At 41.1% G+C, this 20,674-nt stretch overlaps 1 protein-coding gene across 2 annotated transcripts in view; it reads right to left on the minus strand.

Annotated features, from left to right (window-relative positions):
• The window catches only part of FAM222B (family with sequence similarity 222 member B), a 93,780-nt gene that overhangs the window by 58,139 nt on the left and 14,967 nt on the right, over nucleotides 1-20,674 (minus strand). The window contains exon 1 of one of the 2 annotated variants that reach the window (XM_008695333.2): nucleotides 3,942-5,399. The exons of the other annotated variant lie outside the window; for it this stretch is intronic. The gene's annotated coding sequence lies outside the window, so the exon portion shown is untranslated. Of the gene's footprint in view, nucleotides 1-3,941; nucleotides 5,400-20,674 lie in introns of those variants that run through there. 2 annotated transcript variants of the gene reach the window in all.

Consider the following 20,674-nt stretch of genomic DNA (forward strand, 5'->3'; position numbering starts at 1 on the left):
TGGGGTCCTGGGATTGAGCCCCACGTCAGGCTCCCTGCTCAGTGGGGAGTCTGCTTCAACATCTCCCTCTGACCCCTTGCCGCTTGTGCATGCACTCTCTCTCTCTCTCTCAAATAAATAAATAAAATCTTAAAAATAAATAAAATAAAAAAATAAAAGGCACCTCTGTTTTGAATAGCTCTAACAATCCCATAATAACTGCAGTATCAAACATAGTCAGGGTAATTAATTCAGTGGACTTTTCCCCTTTCGCTGCCAGATTGAACAGCTCTGAGGATAATCTCCTTCACTCTCCCAGGGCTCAGTTGGAAGATTCATTATTTATGCCCTCAATTGTTTACTCTGTCCTATTTTCCATCCTTCCAGGCCCAAGGGCAGTATTATCACTGGCCTGTTTCCAAAATGAATGTGTTAGTTCACTGCCTTACCAGTTACAAAACCAAAGATAATCAAATACAATGGTATCCTACAACTGAAGAGCAGCCCCACTCACCACTTGATCCAGGAGAAAGACAATGCTGACCCAATGTTACCAAAAGCTAAATTCTCTTAGGTGGATAAAGTGAGATCCATAAGTCATTCTGTTTCTTTCTTTCTTTCTTTTTTTTTTTTTTTTTTTTGTGAGCCACTGAGCAACATATATGCAAATCCAAAAGGATTCCTAAAGGGCAGTATCATTAGAAAAGCAGCTCTGGCCCTCACCAAGAGCAGACCTGTAAACTATTGAGGATTAAACTGATTGAGATGCATTTTGCCTAGCAACCATTCATTAGGAAGAGTTCAGTAACTCACTAGCAATCAATTCCACGTCTTTATCTGAGCAGATAACAGACCCCACCAAGTCCTCTACCCTCTGGATTCAGACTCACAGCAAACTTCCTCAAAAGATTCAGCTTCCAAGAGTCAACCCCTGGGGGAGGGGGTTGGGTTTAAGCACACACAAAATATTGTCTCAGACACCTGACTGACAAAGCTGAATAGCTTAAAACTACCACCAATCACATCTCCATATGAATGCATTCATTGTCTCTAAATAAGTCTCTCACATAGCAGCATTCCCAGTTCTTTTTGCCTCTAATATTTCCCCCATCTTGAACAAGCTTTTCCCAATTCCAAACCTTACAACACTCATGCTGATTATTAGGAGAATCAACGCCAAGGGTCCAATCTTTCCCTTTACCTTCTCAAGGGGATCATTTTATACTTCTGATGTGAATGGGGGATTGGGCTCGAGTCTCCCTTTAGAGAGAACACAGGGCCCTTTTTCTTAACACATTCTAAGCTGTGACTCACAGAAATAATCAGGATGGATAAAAACAGATCGCTAAAGAAAATTAAATCAGCTACTTTAACTTCAGCAGCACCATGTCCCCTCAACCTAAGAGATTATGGGAAGTCATGGCTTCATATAATTGTTTCCTTGCAGAGGACCAAATTTGAGGAGTCCCATCTCCCTTTAAATGATATTTGGAGATCAGTGTAGATACACCTATGATTAGTTCTATACATAGCCTTTCTCTCCTGGGGAAAATTCTTTGGGGAAATCACTGTACCATGCAAAATATTGATTATACAAATCAGGCCAAAAAAAATAGATATATTAAAAAATTTAGTGAACAAACTGTAATATAACTTTACAAAGCTGTATTGCTTACCCCATGGGCAGACAAAAAACCGTCGAGGATACCAAACAGGACAGCAACTTATTTTCTAGTAGAAGCAAGCTGAAGTGATACATGCTTTAATATGGCCCCCAAGTATTCTTTCTTTCTTTCTTTTCCTTCCTTCCTTCCTCAGCTTGCTATAGCTTAGACATCAAAGTGCATTTTGTTTTATACAGCAGCTAGCTGTCAAAGCTTCAATCAGTGATTTTTAATAGTTTATTCTCACTAACAAGTTAGGTAAGAAAACATTTGGGAGACCCTCTTAGCCTTTGAATTTAAACATGATTACGGAGTTGTAAGGGATAAATGTATAAAAAACAAAATATCCCAAATTCTTTTTCTTTCTTTTTTTTTTAAAGATTTTATTTATTTATTTGACAGAGAGACAGCCAGCGAGAGAGGGAACACAAGGGGGGGGGGAGGAAGAAGCAGGCTCACAGCGGAGGAGCCTGATGTGGGGCTCGATCCCACAACGCCGGGATCACGCCCTGAGCCGAAGGCAGATGCTCAACCGCTGTGCCACCCAGATGCCCCCCAAATTCTTTTTCTTTCTTAAAGACTTTTTTTTTTTTTTAAGTAATCTCTACACCTAATGTGGGGGCTAGAATTTACAACCCCCGAGGTCAAGAGTCACATACTTTACCAACTAAGCCAGCCAGGTGCCCACTTTTTTGTACAATTCTGTAGGAAGGCTACTTGATTTTTAAAAATTTAAGTTTATTATTATTTTTTTAAGTAGGCTCCACGCCCAATATAGGGGCTTGAACTCACGACCCTAACATGGAGAGTTTCATGCTCTACTGACTGAGCCAGCCAGGCGCCCCAGTAAGGGTACTTGAAATTTAAAAAAGATAGACTCCTGATTTTTCTATCCTATTACCCCTCTTCTTCACAATACTTGCTTTCACAAAAAACTGACCTTTATTAGAGGTCCAAATATATCAATGGAAAGGAAAAACACTGATCCTGTTAAACTGTTAAGACCGCTTCAGCATATCAATTCTGTCTTCAAAACTGAACTCCAATTAGAACAAACTATGGAAACTGAACCTGGATTATCAGAATGAACTCTCAATCATTTCAATTAATATTTACCAAAGTGCTGCCAAAAATTAATATTCATTCCGTCTGGCATTCTAGCTCTTTACTAATCAACATTAAGAAAAATCTGGTCCAAACACCTTTGGTGAAAACACCCAGTTAAATTAAGCGAGTTTATCAAGAACAGTGCCACTCACTACAGAAAGACAAACAGACACAAACACAAACCCTTTGTTTCTAACATCATAAAATTTGGGTTCTCTATCTTCAACTGATAACTTTCCTCTCAATTAAAAACTTATAAAGAGGTTCCTGATTTTGGCTGAAGCTTTGTGTCCTTCAGAAAGAAGGGATCCATAAGTTGTAGAAGCAAAAGAACTCAGAAAAGATAAACATAATTTAAATTGTAATGCTACAGCCACCCAATTTCATAAAGTTTGGGTCGGAGAGAAAACTTTAAAAAAATAAACTAATTAAACAAAATTCATCTGGATTTTTAAAAGTTTGCTTCTGGTTTTTCATGACAGAAGCTAACCTCTCTGAGAACCTATGGATATGAGAAATACACCTACGGAGAGATAGACAAGACTTCCAGGTTTCAGAACAGCAAGGCAAGTTTGCTCGCTCTAGCTAGGTTTCTCCAATAGGGCGAATACTAAACAAAGCCGGTGACAAGGTACTCAGGAAGAGACTTTAGCAGAGTTAATCTCTAACAACTATCAGGATTTCTTTAACCACCATTTGACAGGGGCTGCTCCCTTTTTCCACTAGCACCTCCTTCCTTTTCAGATTGTTTTTGCTGATTAAGGCAGTCCCAAGTACGAAAATGATGAAGACAGCCTTAATGGACACAGATGCAGTACAGTTCCAAAAACCCACTCCTAGCCTTTTTTTTTTTCTTTTTCTTTTCTTTCTTTTTTCTCTCCCCCCCGCCCCGCGGCTTACTGCATCAGATGTCACACAAGAAAGGGCTCCTCTTTTCTTCTCTGTTCATTTTGCTACATATGAGAGCGACATCGACATATCATTTAAAAAAAAGATAAGAGTCCTGAATCTCCTTACCCTGCTGCAGGGGTGAGATGATGGGAGGGGAAAGAAGAATGAAGGGTAGAATCAGAAAATCAAAATAAACTGATGGGATGTGGAGCTCTCACTTCCCATTCCATTTCCCCTTTTCTCACAAGGTTAAGTCGGCTGAAGTAGGGGTTGCATTAGAAAAAGCACACACACACACACCTTGAGCCCTGGAAGGGAGGTGAGGTTCGCTCCGCAGCGCTCGGTGGGGCTCCGGGCTCCGCCCCGCCCGCCTGGGGCAGCTCAACCCTCTTCGCCCGCCCCGGCGGGGGAAGGGGGGCGATGAGAAGGGGCTTAGAGCGGTCTCGGCAGGGGGAGGGGGAGGCGGCTGCTCCGAGCGCCAGGCTCTCTGAGCACAGCACTCCACGGTGCGCCGACACCCCCTCCCCCAGCCGGCAGCCGCTTGCTCCCCTTTGCTGCCGGAAGCCAGCCCCGCCCCCTCAACTCCATCCCGGCCCTCTGCAAACCCCCTCCCGTCCGCACAGCCAATGGCAAGCCAGGGAGCCAGCAGAGCGACCCGCCAAGCAGCCAACTGGGAGGCCCACTGGGAGGTCAGCCGCCGGGGATAGGCCAGCTACCCACGGCCCCGGCCCCTGCGCGGCTCCTCTTTGTTAGAGCTGCCCCCATCTCCGCAGGCTACCACCCGAAAGCCAGGAGCCAAGCATCCCACAGCTGGGCCAGGTAATGCAGTGCTCCATCTACAGCTCCTCCACCCACTCTCTCTGCCTGGGTGCTAGGAGCGACCCCCATCCAGGCGCTACCTCCTACAGCACCTCAGACTTCCCCAGCAATAGGCACCAGAAGACACCCGACAGTAAAAAGCTCTCGGGGCCTTTCTGCCTCGCCCTTCTTTTCTCAGACTAATCAACTTCACGCCGTGGATAGATATAGGTTTGCATATTAGATTCACCTGCACACATCAAACCACCCTGTCTGAAACTCCTGCTTCCTGTGATGCAGAAATTAAGAAGGGAGGGGGCATATTGGGAAGGTATGTATCTGGAAGTTGGTAGGGGTAGAAGGAATATATCAAATAATCTGCAAAAACACACACACCCCAAAACACACACAGTTGGCTCGAACCCAGTTCGGATATAAAACATCTCCGGCCAAATTCAAGCTAACCACTCCCTTAGCAGGTTTCGTTCAGTACAATCAGGAAGCAAAGATCTAAGTCTTGTTTAAGCCATACACCAAATACTGGGAAAAAACTCTTAGCAACAGCCAGGTGGCTAGATAACTGGCAGGCTGCATCAACACTTCAATCACTAATGCCAACGTTAGGGGCATAACACTGCTGGGATGGAATATGCCAAAGACTGTAGAATTTCTGAAGTGTACGGGTAGAACAGTGCCTGGGGCTCATTTAAGTAAAATACAACAGGGATCAGGGAAGGCAAGCTATTACCTATACTGACATTTTTGTCCACAGAGATCTTGCAACTAATGTTAAGTATCTACATCACACTCTACAATCCCCATCAGTTCCCCCCAAGTAGTACTATAATTTTTAAAAGACAACCAAATAACTTGCAATTTAAGTAGCTTGTTCTTATGTGGAGCTCAAAGCATTTCATATCTATAACCTAAGTCTTCTTGTAAGAAGGAAAAGAAGCTGTATGGCATGCCCCCTTTAAAGACAGCTCTTCTTTTTTTTTTTTTAAGCTTTTATTTATCTGAGAGAGAGAGAGAGAGGGAGTGCATATGACGGGGGAAGGGGAGCGGAGGGGGAGAGGGACAAGTGGGCTCCACTCACACAGGGCTCAACCCCCACGTCATGACCTGAAGGCAGACGCGCTTCATCGCTTAACTGACTGGGCCACCCAGGCACCCAGAAACTAAAACTTGAATGGTTCCAAGATCATGCCTGCACCGATTAATTTGCCGAGTTATCAAAAACAAAGAAACATACCTAATCTCACCACTATTATCACAAATGTTCTTGGCAAAAGGATAATTCAAATAAAATTTCTAATATCCTCTTCTAAAATATAAACGAGGAACTCTTAGGGAGTTTCAAATACCTCAACTAAACTAAACTGTCAAATTCACCTTGCCAAAGTATATATAGTCCACAGAGGAATTACAACAGTTTAATAAAAGATCACTGAAAAAGCCCAAAACAGTTCCTCCTAAAAAAGAATTCAAGTCCAATTTCTTTTCATGTCCCCCAAATGTACTCTTTCTATCTTGTTACCATTACCTTAACAGAGACCCTTAACATGTTTGTGGGGTAACTATAACTTCTTTCTAGTCTCCCTCATTCTACATACCACTACTTTCAACCATTTGCTCTTCTTCTTAAGAACTACAGAAAGAGGGGCGCCTGGGTGGCACAGGGGTTAAGCGTCTGCCTTCGGCTCAGAGCGTGATCCCAGCGTTATGGGATCGAGCCCCACATCAGGCTCTTCCGCTATGAGCCTGCTTCTTCCTCTCCTACTCCCCCTGCTTGTGTTCCCTCTCTCGCTGGCTGTCTCTATCTCTGTCGAATAAATAAATAAAATCTTAAAAAAAAAAAAAAAAAAGAACTACAGAAAGAGGGGCACTTGAGTAGTTCAGCTGGTTGAATGTCTGCCTTTGGCTTGGGTTGTGATCCTGGAGTCCTGGGATCCAGCTCCACATCGGGCTCCCTGCTTAGCAGGGGTCTGCTTCTACCTCTCCCTCTGTGCTCTCTCTCTCAAGAAAATAAATTTAAAAAAATAAAAATAAAAAAAGAACTAAAGAAACAGTTAAATTTATTGCACATTTACTAGGTCCAAGGTCCTATGTCAAGAACTATATATTTATATTTATTATTTTGTCATAATAAATCTATGAAATAGACATTTTTCTCCATTTTTACAGATGAAGAAACTCAGGTCCAGAGAGGTTGAAGGATCTTCTCTAGGTCACATAGCTGGTAAATGGAAAAGTCAATATTAGAATTTGAGTCTTCCTGGCTCCAAATCCACTAGCTATCAGTGGCTCTCTCGCACCTATGTCATCCAGCCAAGTTTCCGCTCTATGGTTGTTGTATGTACCATAATCTAGCACTATCCTATATTACCAAACTTACTTCCTACCTTCCCTCAGCATGTTTTCCCCACACCAGACAAACTAATCTGCTTGCTTATTGTCTGTGTATCATGTTCATCCATTTCTACTTTTATGCCATGACTCGTGCTATTACAATCATGGCATTTAAATACTACCCATTCAAGGCCCAGCTCAAATTCCACCTCCCGTGGAAGGTGTCAATCTTTGATGCTGTCAGCAATGATTCCTTTCCTGAATCAGTACTACACAATTTAATACTTATTCTGTTGTCTAATATGTGATTTGTCTTCCTAATTTAGACTGTAACTCAGAACTTGTATATTTGCCTTTGTATCTTCTCCCTTCCCAATTATGCACAATAAGGCACACACAGTGAAGTCCTCAATATATATTTAGATCAGTAAACTTTATAGCAAAAGAATGGTCCAAACCACCTAAATGACCCAAGTTCTCATAACAGCTACTAAAGTTGAAATCATTAATTCTCTTCATTCATTTTCATGATAAAACAATCAAATTCTAAGTCTGCCATTACTAAGAACTTACCCACTCTGTGCTTCAACAGTATCATGGCCAAATTGATAGGAGGGGCTTCAAGAGGGCTGGTAGTGTTTCTTGATCTGGGAACTAGTTACATAGGTATCAATCTGTGAAAATTCAGAGCTGTACACTTATGTGCACTTTTCTATACTGCATATTTTGTCTCAATAAAAAGCTCTAAAATATCAAGTTTCAGATTGTTTTATAAAATAATCGCATCTATTTTTTTTTTAAAAGATGTTATTTATTTGTCAGAGAGAGAGAGCACAAGCAGGGGGAGCAGCAGGCAGAAAGAGAAGCAGGCTCCCTGCCGAGCAGGGAGTCTGATACAAGACTTGATCACAGGACCCTGGGATCACGACCTGAGCCGAAGGCAGACGCCCAACTGACTGAGCCACTCACGCGTCCCTAATCACATCTATTTTAAAGCACATATGAGTATTATATATGTCTGTAGGTCCAAGAAAATAGCTGGAAGTATATACACTAATCTGTCAATAGTGGTTATCACTGAGAGGATAAGAGCGCTAAGGGGGAACAAAGGAGAGAACTTTTTAAATATTTGTTTTATTCGATCTTTCAAAAAATAAAAAACACGCATTAATTTCATAATTTTAGTAGATTAGCTGAGTAGTGGAATTAACGGATTATTTTTATAGTTTTTAAACTTTTTATGTTGAACAAGTCTAACTTTTATAATCAGTAAAAGATATTAAAATAGAAAACAAGCACACTGCCTTTCAGAAGCAGGGGAAAAGAGCAATGAGCTAGACTGAAAACTAGTTCAGATAACATCCAACTAGTCTGATCACACTTCACTATTTCTTGAGTACTCTGGCAAATTTCCCAAATGACATTTATAACAAACAAAACACCCAAAAAAGTCCCTTTGACACTTTAGTTACTCCAATCAAAACAAATAAACAGTTTTCAGAACTGAATAACAAAAACAAAAACATAACAATGATCTACCCCCAAGCAGAAGCTGAAAGTATTAAAGGGCATTTCCCATAAAGACCTGCTATGTGACATTTTATAGAATTCAAACACCCATGAGACTGAACACAGACTTTGATTTAAAACAAACAGGGGCACCTGGGTGGCTCAGTCGTTAGGCATCTGCCTCTGGCTCAGGGAGTGATCCCGGCATTCTGGGATCGAGCCCCACATCAGGCTCCTCCACTGGAAGCCTGCTTCTTCCTCTCCCACTCCCCCTGCTTGTGTTCCCTCTCTCACTGGCTGTCACTATCTCTGTCAAATAAATAAATAATATAAAAACAAACAAACAACCTTATTATCCACTAGTCTTAAAGAGAACAGCAGGTCTGAAAAAACAAATGTGAAAGTTACAAAAAAAGGCCTTTTGCTTTCAACTATGATTTCAATGCAGCCAAGTTCATTGGGGTTTTTTTTAGATGGCTGCACTTTCTCTTTCAGACACTAGAGGGAAGTATAAAATCCATTCACTATATCTTCGGAAATTCAATTTATTCATTCATTCACTCACTTCATCACATATTATTGCATTCCTATACCAGGAACTCTATTAGACCCAGAGACAAAAAAAAGTGGATAAGCTACAGTCTCTGGTCTTTAAAGTGCTTAATTTAATGAGGGGAAACACGACAGTTAAAAAAATAATAATAAAAGGAAACTACAACAAAAAATGTATAGAAGAACCAAACCCAACTTTAGGTCAACTATAGAAAGTAGAGGCATGAGGTGTTAACAAATGTGGAAGATTTGCTAAAATACTGAATTGACTAGGTTTCAAAATCTATTATACACAGCTTTTAAATAATTTTTCTAAAGTTTGTTTATTTATTTATTTATTTATTTATATAATCAGCGTGGGACTCGAACTCACGACCCTGAGATCAAGAGTTTCATGCTTTCCAACTGAGCCAGCCAGGTGCCCCCTATTATACAGTTTTAAAAACATGAAGGTAACAAGTACAACTGGAGTTACGACTGCTTACATGATAATAAAAATTCTTATTTGCAATCATGATAAATTATACCACGCATCCCTGAAAAGTGTGTCAAGGGTAAAAAAATACACAGAAGTTTCCTAAAAGTGCTCTGTCTCATACAAATTAAGTTTCCCAAGTTAGGAAATAGAGTACTCTATTAGCTTTCACTGATGCCTTTGTCAAGAGACATCTTGGTCAGCAAATCATTTGCACACCTAAATAATTCAAACCTACATAGGAAAGACTAAGACGTGAACTCAAAGTCACCAAAGAGTGATGGAAACATTTGTGTGGTATATTTTTCCCTAACCCTAAAATGACTGTTACATCTTTTGCTATGGTCTGGGCTGTCTAGATTGTGTGGGTTGGGATGGGGAGCTGGAAACGAGGAACAAGTTGTTAACTTCTCATACTGAGGGTAGATTTCTCATACTCATGGGATAGCACATGGTAGAAAAAGTAAAAGCCAACATCCTGAAAAAGTTTCACACACATACACAAAATGAGGCAGCAAACTTGTGAATCAAGCATGATTTGGCATCTTTAAATGCAGAGCCGATTCTCTTCTAGTGCCAAAGCCAATGGCTTCTCCCGTAGATGAAATGGCACAGTTCCTGAAAAAGCCCTGGACGCTGTTTCCCCACAATCCTATAATCTGTCAGAAGACAGAAAACAAAAAGAAGGCTTTGCCAGCCAGAAAAAGCAAATTATAACCAACACAGAGCCAACACTTTACTTCAGACAGAAGGAGCTTTTCTATGCATCTTTGGAAGGAGAGAGACAAAAGAAGCTTACTATTGCTCAAATAACCAAGGCAAACATTTTAACCAAATACCATCTTGGATAAGCATTTGATGCAAATAGCCTGCTTTCTCACTTCTCATTCTTGGCTTCAAGAATAATTTGCAACACTTACAAAAAACAGTTGATGGCCACAAAACACAAAGAATGTTTACAAGTCAATAAGAAAAAGACAACCAAAGGGGAAATTTTCAAAAGGCATGAATTAGTAGACACAGAAGTAATACATAATGTCAAATAAGATATATATATTTCATATTGTTAGAAAGCAGTGAAAAGTGCCTTCTCGATACAGGCCTAAAGGTTTTTTTTTTTTTTTTTTTTTTAATTTATTTGACAGAGAGACAGCCAGCGAGAGAGGGAACGCAAGCAGGGGGAGTGGGAGAGGAAGAAGCAGGCTCCCAGCGGAGGAGCCTGATGTGGGACTCGATCCCAGAACGCCGGGATCACGCCCTGAGCCAAAGGCAGACGCTTAACGACTGCGCTACCCAGGTGCCCCAGGCCAAAAGGTTTTTTGACTTGATAGTACTGCCAACTGCAAGCTTCAGAGAAAATTGGCTACTCAGAATGAAAACACAAAACAAAAGATAATGGTACCTAAAAAGATCACACTGTACACTTTAATTATCTTACAATTTTGTCAATTATACCTCAAATAAGCTGGGGTGGGGGAGATAAGAGTGCCTAGCATAAGTAATACATTCCTAAAAATGTTTAGAACAGGAGCGCCTGCGTGGCTCAGTCGTTAAGCATCTGCCTTCGGCTCAGGGCGTGATCCGGCGTTATGGGATCGAGCCCCACATCAGGCTCCTCTGCCATGAGCCTGCTTCTTCCTCTCCCACTCCCCCTGCTTGTGTTCCCTCTCTCACTGGCTGTCTCTATCGCTGTCAAATAAACAGAAGCTTTGTGAAACATCTACTTTGGGAAGGCAGCTATTAAAAAGAATGGATACAGGTAAACTGCAAATCAAATTCAAAGGAACTAAAATAAGAATATAAGATGAACCTTTACCTGAACATAAAACAGCTGAAGCCGATCCCCAAGTCTACAACGAACAAGGGAGATAATGGAAGCAAATAAAATCTAAATACACCCATAGAGGTAAAGCATCTCTAAGAAAGTAAGCGTACTCAACTGCCCTGCTGTGGAAACAGGGGGGACCCCTGTTCCAGTCATCAAATGCAAAAGAAAAGCAAATAACGCCTGGATGCAACAAAGTCTTGATAAAGAGGAAAAGAAAGCTAAGCCCTTTACTTGTCCTTGATAGAGAGAGGGAATGGGGGCGCCTGGCTGGCTCAGTCGGGTAGAGCATGTGACTCTTGATCTCAGGGTTATGAGTTTGAGCCTCAAGTTGGGGGTAGAGATTACTTAAAAATAAAAATCTTAAAAAAAAAAAAAAGAGGGAATGAATTGTGGGAGAACTCAAATTCCAGAAAAAGGATTCAATTCCAACCTATGTAAAGCTAAGAACTTCACACACTTTGTTTTAAAATTAGCAATACACAGGTCCCTACTGAAAAAACAATACACAAGATCCCTCCTGAGCTGTCAGCAGGGTAAAGTTCTAAGCATGTCAGCAGATTATTGCTTAACCATTTCAGTTTTCCCGTATCAGTTTCAGACATAAAAGAACCACATCCCAAGTTTGCTCTATTGTTAATGCCGCTTTAGAGGCCAAGAAAAATTTAGTTCATCAGATTCAAATTTCAAGCATTTGCTAAGTACATTATAGGTAATGATGCCACGGATTCTATATTTAAACTCAGGTGTGGAACAAGGAGTGCTAGCTTTGCCTGAAATGGCACCATGTCCCTCCTCCAAGCCTAACTGCAGCCATCACCTAAGCCTTCATGGAAGTGGCTATATGATGTTGCCTAAAATAAATTAAAATGCATTTTCAATGCTTTTTTTGTGAGTGGTTCCACTAATTGGCTATGATGCTTTAAATATAGATAAAAAATCACCACTACCAGTCCTTTTAACATTCAGCATTGTAACTGCCATAGGGTGGCATTCATACCCTCACTTGAACCAAAAAACCAAGAATGATAAAAACTCTTGTGATACGAATCCTCTGAAGTGGTATTATAATAAATCCTTTAGAAATATTCTTTGAGGGGCACCTGGGTGGCTTAGTTGGTTAAGCAACTGCCTTCAGCTCAGGTCATGATCTCAGGGTCCTGGGTTCGAGCCCCACATCAGGCTCCCTGCTAAGCAGGGAGCCTGCTTCTCCCTCTTCCGCTCCCCCTGATTGTGCTCTCTCATTCTCTCTCAAATGAATAAATAAAATCTTTAAAAAAAAAATACTCTTTGACTAAAATTTGTTTCATTGTGATTCCATAATTGTTAAATTCCAGAAATCAGGGTAGCATGTCTTTCCCCAAATCCAGAGCTATTTTTTTCTTCAAATAGTATTTATAAAAATGTATCACCTTTCTCAAAATGAACTTAGGGCCTCTAACAGACAGCATGTTGCTAATTTTCACAACATCCCAATAAAGAACTATTATTTAGCATTTATATCACACTTTAACTTGCAAAAGTGTTTTACAATTATTTTCATTAGTAGCCATGCCTCACAACCACGCATGAGCTAAACTGGTCCTGTTATCCTCATCTGACAGCTGAGAAAACTGATGTATTTGTAAGGCCAAGGTCAAGCCAGTCTGTTTTTCCAAAACCAGGAACCTAACCCTTAAAAACAGTCTCATTCACTCAACCAGTGTAGTGTATCTGTATTGCTCATAACCCTAGTTTTACTAGATTCTTAGAGCACAGGAATCCATCTAAAATGGTGGTACAGAAACATTAAGTTATTACAGCACTTCAACAAAAATATACAACCACATTCAAATACAAATAGGTAAGGATTTAATAATAATGACACAGGGCGTTTTCAGAAATTGGTTTCCAAAACCTCTGCGTCATTATTTGAAAATAAAAAAGGATCAAATGCTTCTTTTTGTTTGTTTTAAAGATTTTATTTACTTATTTGTCAGAGAGAGAGACAGAGAGCACAAGCAAGCGGAGCAGCAGGCAGAGGGAGAAGCAGGCTCCCCTCTAGGTAAGGAGCCCGATGCTGGGCTCAATCCCAGGACTCTGGGATCATGACCCGTGCTGAAGGCAGACGCTTAACAACTGAACCACCCAGGTATCCCGGATCAAATGCTTCTTCATTATTTTCTCCTCAATCTACTACAAACAGACTTCTAACTCCATCATTCCAATGAGTGGTTCTACTCAAGGTCAACCAACAACCTCCAGGTTACAAAATCCCATGGGTACTCTCCTCTGTTCTCCTCTGAGACAATAATTAATGTAGTGACCCATTCCATCCTTGAAACACATTTACTTGGCTTCTATAACATTACTGGTTTTCCTCCTACCTCACTGGCTGCTCCTTCTCCTTCAGACCCCTCTTCTCTAGCCACAATCCATTCCTAGGTGCTCTTCTGACTGAATTTGAGGACTTCAAATTCTATCTACATGCTGATGATTCACAAGTCTATGAGTCCAGCCCCGATTTCTCTGAGGAATGCCAGGCTTTTCTAGCTAACTATCTTATAGCTCCAGCTGGTTGTCTAACAAACATCTCAAATTTGACATGACCAAAAAAAAAATTTTTTTTTAAATCAGGAAGTGTCTAATGCAAAGTAGTTTTTTTTTTTTTTTTAAGATTTATTTATTTTAGAGAGAGAGAGCACAAGTGGAAGGGGCAGGGGGAAAGGAAGATAGAATTTCAAGCAGACATTGGGCCAACCAGGGAGCCCAACACGGGGCTTGATCTCACAACCCTGAGATTACGACCTGAGCTGAAACTAAGAGTCTGACACTTAATCAACTGCACCACCCAGCCACCCTGACCAAAACAAACAAAAAAAAATTTTTTATGATTTTATTTATTTGAGAGCGAGAGAGAGAGCATGAGCAGGGTGAGGGGCAGAAGGAGAAGCAGACTCCCCAATGAGCAGGGAGCCCAAGGCAGGGCTCGATTCCAGGACCCTGGGATCATGACCCGAGCTTAAGGCAGGCGCTTAACAGACTGAGTCACCCAGGTGTCCCTCAAAACAAAATTCTTAACAAATATGTTCTGCCAGAGTCCTACCCATCTCAATAAATATCATCACCATTTACCTACCTAGTTGCTCTAGCCAATAATGCAGAAGTCAGGCATGATTCCTCTCTTTGTCTCACTCCCTCTAGCTGCTGCCAATCCCTAAGCAAGCCTGGGTCCACTTCATTTCCAAAAGAAACTCCAAATCTGTCTACTTCTCTACAGGTCGTCTACCATCACTCTGGTCTAAGTCACCATCAACTCTCATCTGAATCAGTACAAGTCTTGTAACTAGTCTCTTTGCCTCTACTCTGGATCCCCCTACAATCAACCCATTTCCACACAGTAACCAGAACATTCCTTCTAATTACAAATCAACTCACATCATATCCCCACTTAAAAACCTCCAAAAAACACATTACCCTAGCTTTCAAATCTCCGTGTCATCTGGTCTCTGCCTTCTTCTGGCATCATTCTTCCTCTCACCTACCATTTTCAAGCCCTATTAGCTTTATTTCTATTCCTCCAAGATACCATGTTCATTCCTCTTTAGCTTTGCATTAGAATGTCTGATCTGGTAGTCTCTGAATTCTCCTAGATCTTAACTGCCACACTCTCAGAGAGGTATTCCTATTCTACTCTGAAGCAGCTACCCATTCATTCTCTAAGACATCACTCTATTTTAATTCTCTGCATATTATTTATCATTAAATGGGTTTTTTAAAAAAGGATTTTGTTTATTTACTTGAGAGAGAGGAAGCTAGAGAGAGAGCATGAGTTGGGGGGGGAGAGGAAGAGGGAGAGGGAGAAGCAGACTCCCCACTGAGCAGGGAGCCAGCCCAATGCAGGGCTCAATTCCAGGACCCTGGGATCATGACCCAAGCTGAAGGCAGACACTTAACCGACCGAGCTACCCAGGGACCCCTAATTAAATGGCTTTTAAAAAGCTGTTTGTTGTCTGTTAATCCTTAGAATACAAGCTCCATAAGAAGAGGGATTTTGTCTACCTTGATTACCAGTGTATTACTAGTGTTCCACACGTACTAGAAACTCAATAAATTTGGCAGGCTTAGTTACCCCTACCCACAAAAAGCTCGCAATCCAGTTGAAAAAACAAAACAACATTTAAATAATAAATGCAATGCTAGCAGGATAATAAAATGTCACAGTAGCCCAACAGTAGGAGTGATTAATTCTGTCTTGGGAACTGGGAAGACTTCACAGAAGAAATGAGCTATGAGCTAAATCCTAAAGATTAGTTAGGAGATTCAACAATTATGGGTTATGTTTGTCTGTTTTAGAAGAAGCATCCATAGAGGGAAAGAAAATAGCTTGAGCAAAAATATAATGAGGAAAGGAGGAAGGAAGATGGAATCAATCATCTGCTATATATTAGGTATGGTGGATAATGAAGGGTCCTAAAGGGAAAGGGCATAAGTAATTGCACAATTTAGGAAGATCACTCTTGTGGCAGTGTGGTAGATCAACTGAAGGGGTGATAAGACTTGAGGCACACAGACCAGTTACTGCCAACTGTCCAAGGAGAGAAAAAAATTGTCTAATCCAAGACTTTGGATGGTTGGAAAAGAAAGGCCGATTTAGGAGATCTTCGAGGTTAAAATCAGATCTAGGAATCAAGGAGATACAAGTAATAAGGGAGAAGGAAGGAGCAAGGTCAAATCCAGTGTTTTTGACTTAGGCAACTGCATGGCTATTAATAAGCAGAGAATCTAGAAGGTTTAGATTTTGTGGGAAAAATAATGAATTCCAAAGTGCCCATAAGATAATGCAAGTGGATTTTGGAAATATAGATTTTCTCTCCTAGATCCCAGGAGAGAAAGATTTGAGTTAAATACAGAGATTCAGATGCTGTGTCTCTGTGTATGGTGAATTACATTACCTGTGAAAAATGAAGAAGGAAAAGGTGGCTAAGAACAGAATTCTCAGAAACATTAACATGTAGAGACTGGATAGAAGAAAAGGAGACTATGAGACTATGAGGGAGACTAAACAGGAATAAGAAGAGAAAAACCAAGTGTGGACAATATCCACAGTTTAAAGAAGCAGAGAGATGGGGTGCCTGGGTGGCTCAGTCCTTAGGCATCCAACTCTTGATTCTGGCTCAGGTCATGATCTCAGGTTTGTGAGATGGAGAAGGGCGTGGAGCCTGCTTAGAATTCTCTCTTCCTTTCCCTCTCCCTCTGCCCCTTCCTCCATAAAAAAATAAAAATTAATTAAATAAATAAATAAAGCAGAAAGGCGGGAAAATTTAAAAAAATAAATAAAAGAAGCAGGGGCACCTGGGTGGCTCGGTCGTTAAGCGTCCGCCTTCAGCTCAGGTCATGATCCCAGGGTCCTGGGATTGAGCCCTGCACTGGGCTCCCAGCTCTGCAGAAAACCTGCTTCTCCCTCTCCCACCTTCCCTGCTTGTGTTCCCTCTCTCGCTGTCCCTCTCTCTCTGTCAAATAAATAAATTAATAATCTTTTTAAAAATAAAATAAAATAAAAGAAGCAGAGAGGCAAAACAAAGGACTGAAAAGCATTATCTGGGTTTGACAATTAGGTCACCGAGCAGAGAAATTTCAGTGAAGTGGTGGGGATAAAATCAAATTACGTGCTTGAGGAATAAACAGGCTGTGAGAAAGTGAAGAGATCAGGAGGAAGACCACTTTTACGAACAAAAGAGAAACTAAGCAGTAACTGGGGGTAGGGTGGAGATAAAGAATTGGGGAAAAGAAATAAATACAGACAGGCGCCTGGGAAGCTCAACCGGTTAAGCGTTTGCCTTTGGCTCAGGTCATGGTCCCAGGGTCCTGGGATGAGTCCCACATCAGGCACCCTGCTCAGGGGAAGTCAGCTTCTCCCTCTACCCTTCTCCCTTGCTTGTGATCTCTCTCTCATTCTTTCTCTCTCTCTCAAATAAATAAAATCTTAAAAAAAAAAAAAAAGAAAAGAAAAGAAATACAGACATAAAGACTGAAGATTCAAATGAAAGAGAAACAATGATACAACAAGGTCACAGAAGAATTAACAATATGGCCAAGAAAGTAAAGGCCAACATGAATATAGTAAAGTCTGCAGGTGGGGAAAAAAGAAGTAAAGGTAACTTTCACCTGATAGCCTTTGAGGGAAAGGTAGGGGAGAGAATAACATTAAGGGACTAGAGATCAGCTGGATTAACAATTTACCAAGAGCAGGCAGATATTTAGGTGACACAAAGGAGCCTAACTAGTCACCCAACAACCTCCTACTAAGAGAAATGATCTTACTTTATCTAAATAAAAGTCCTTACCTTGAAATTTGAGATGTGGTGGAAAATCAGAGTAGCTGTGCAAAAAAAGAGCAGACACGTGATCTAGAAACACTAGCAAAATAGTTCAAACTGCCTCTCACAAGAAAGCAGTGGCAGAGGGAAGAGGATGGATGGCCAAGCGAGGGGGAAACACTGTTAATCAATACTGGGCCTGGTCCAGCTGCTCAAAAATCACAGACAATTTTCTCAATGTCTTACCAAATCTGAAAATCCACAACCTAGAAGCTGTAATACTTATCTTCCAAGAATTTGAAGGATGTGTCCTGCCACAATATTCTGAATGTCCAAGCTTCAGTTCATTAAGTAATCCCTGGGAGAACAGATAGAGCTTGGCTACACTTTGGATGATATTCACATATCCCCCCAATTAACTTGATAAATCTCTTCCTATATGTTTTTCATGCACTGAAGTAGAGAATATATCTTTAGGTGACACAGCAGTGTCCCAGGATAGGAAGAGCGTGGGGAAGGAAAGCTAGCAGCATCATGCTCATTGAGAATAAGCAAACTTAAAGTAGAAAATAAACGGCAAAATATTCTTGAAGTCTTAAGAATCAGAGTACACGACTGAATTTCAAAGTAAAATGAAGAAATTCTAAAGGAGCTAAAATTGCCACTCAGAGACTTTTCACTATGCATTTTTTTTTAAGTAGGCTCTACACCCAATGTGGGGCTCAAACTCACAACCCCTAGATCGAGTCTTATGCTCTACTGACTGAGCCAGCCAGCCACCCCCACACTATGTATCTTTTAAGTTACTTAAAATATATTCAAAACAGAAATTAAATTAAGTTAAAATTTAAATATATTTAGGAAATTACATTTCTGGAATTCTTTAAAGTCTCCCTCTTCCACCCCCAAATTTTTTTTTTAGTTTTACACAGTAAAATTCATTTTTTAGTGTTCAGTTCTAAAAGTTCTCATAAACATACAGTTGTGTAACCACAATCAAGGTACAGAACAGTTCCATCACCCCCCAGAAATCTCATGATATCCCTTTGTAGTAAAACATTCCCCTACCCTTAGCCCGAGAAAATCACTCATCTGTTCTTCACTGTCCCTGTAGGTTTCAGTTTTCTAGAATGCCAAATAAATGCAATCATATAGTGAGGAGCCTTTTGAGTTTGGCTTCTTTCACTTACCATATGCATATGAGATTCATTCATATTGTCATATAATCACTAATATTATTACATATATAAATAGTTCCTTTTTATTGCTAAGTAGTATTCTACTGTGTGACTATATTGTAGTTGGTTTATCCGTACTGAAGTTGAAGGATATGCAGGTTGTTTCTAGTTTTTGGTTGAGTACAAATAAAGCTGCTATAAATATTCACATACAGGTTTTTACGTCATAGGTTGCCATTCCACTCGGGTAAATACTTAGGTCATATGTTAAGCGTATGTTTTACTTAGTGAGAAACTACCACAGTGTTTTCCAAAGTTCTAGTTGTTCCACATCCCTGCCAGCCCATAATCTAGTCAGTTTTCTGTTGTTTTTTAGCCATTCTAATGGCATATCTCATTATGATTTTAACTTGCATTTCTCTAATGACTGAGACGCTGAGCACATTCTCACGCACTTACCTGCCATTAATCTATCTTCTCCAGAGGCACCTTGGTGGCTCAGCCGGTTAGGCAACTGACTCTTGATTTCGGCTCAGGGCATGACCTCAGGGTCATGGAATCGAGCCCCACATTGGGCTCCACACTGCTGAGTATGGAGCCTGCTTAAAGTTCTCTCTCTCTCCCTCTGCACCTCCCCTACTTGCTCTCTCTCAAAAAAAGAAAAAAAAAAAACTATCTTCTCCAATGAAGTTATTCAAATCTTTCTTTTTCTTTTTAAAGATTTACTTATTGGGGTGCTGGGTGGCTCAGCTGGTTAAGCATCTGCCTTCAGTTCAGGTCATGATCCCAGGGTCCTGGGATCAAGCCTTACATCAGGCTCCCTGCTCATCAGGGAGCCTGCTTCTCCCTCTCCCTCTGCCTGCCACTCCCCCTGCTTATGCTCTGTAAAATAAATAAATAAAATCTTTTAAATAAATATATTTATTTATTTGAGAAAGAGAGCAAGCGAGCACAGGGAGGAGCAGAGGGAGAGAGAGAATCTCCAGAGGACTCCCCACTGAGCGCAGAGTCCAACGCGGGGCTCGATCTCAGGACCCTGAGATCACGACCTGAGCTGAAGTCAAGAGTCAGAGGCTCAATCAGGGAAATACAAATCAAAACCACAATGAGATATCACCTTATGCAAGTTAGAACGGCAAAAATTAACAAGATAGGAAACAACAAATGTTGCCGAGGATGTGGAGAAAGCGGAACGCTCTTACACTGGTGGTGGGAATGCAAGCTGATACTGCCACTCCGGAAAACAGTATAGAGGTTCCTCAAGACATGAAAAACAGAGCTACCCTGCGACCCAGCAATTGCACTACTAGGTATTTATCCCAAAGATACTGATGTAGTGAAAAGAAGGGGCACCTGCACCCCAATGTTCATAGCAGCGATGTCCACAATAGCCAAACTGTGGAAGGAGCTGAGACGCCCTTCAACAGATGAATGGATAAAGAAGATGTGGTTCATATATATGATGGAATATTACTCAGCCATCAGAAAGGATGAATACCTACCATTTGCATTGACATGGATGAACTGGAGGGGATTATGCTAAGTGAAATAAGTCAAGCAGAAAAGACAATTATCATATAGTTTCACTCATATGTGAAACATAAGGAATAGAGCAGAGGACGACAGGGGAAGGGAGGGAAAACTGGGAAGAAATCAGAGAGGGAGACAAACCATGAGAGACTGGACGCCAGGAAACAAACTGAGGGTTACAGAAGGAGGGGGTGGGGGGATGGGGTAACTGGGTGATGGGTATTGAGAAGGGCATGTGTTGTGATAAGCACAGGGTGTTATATGCAACTAATGAATCGTTGAACACTACATCAAAAACTAATGATGTACCATATGTTGTATGATGGAACATAATAAATAAAATTAGGGGCGCCTGGGTGGCTCAGTCAGTTAAGTATCTGCCTTCGGTTCAGGTCATGATCCCTGGGGTCCTGGGATCGAGCCCCACATCAGGCTCCCTTATCAGCAGGGAGCCTGCTTCTCCCTCTTCTTCTGCTGCTCCCCCCTGCCTGTGCCCCCACCCCGTCAAATAAATAAAA

Source organism: Ursus maritimus, unplaced genomic scaffold (genome assembly GCF_017311325.1).
Source record: "Ursus maritimus isolate PB19 unplaced genomic scaffold, ASM1731132v1 scaffold_24, whole genome shotgun sequence".
NCBI classification, from domain to species: Eukaryota; Metazoa; Chordata; class Mammalia; order Carnivora; family Ursidae; genus Ursus; species Ursus maritimus.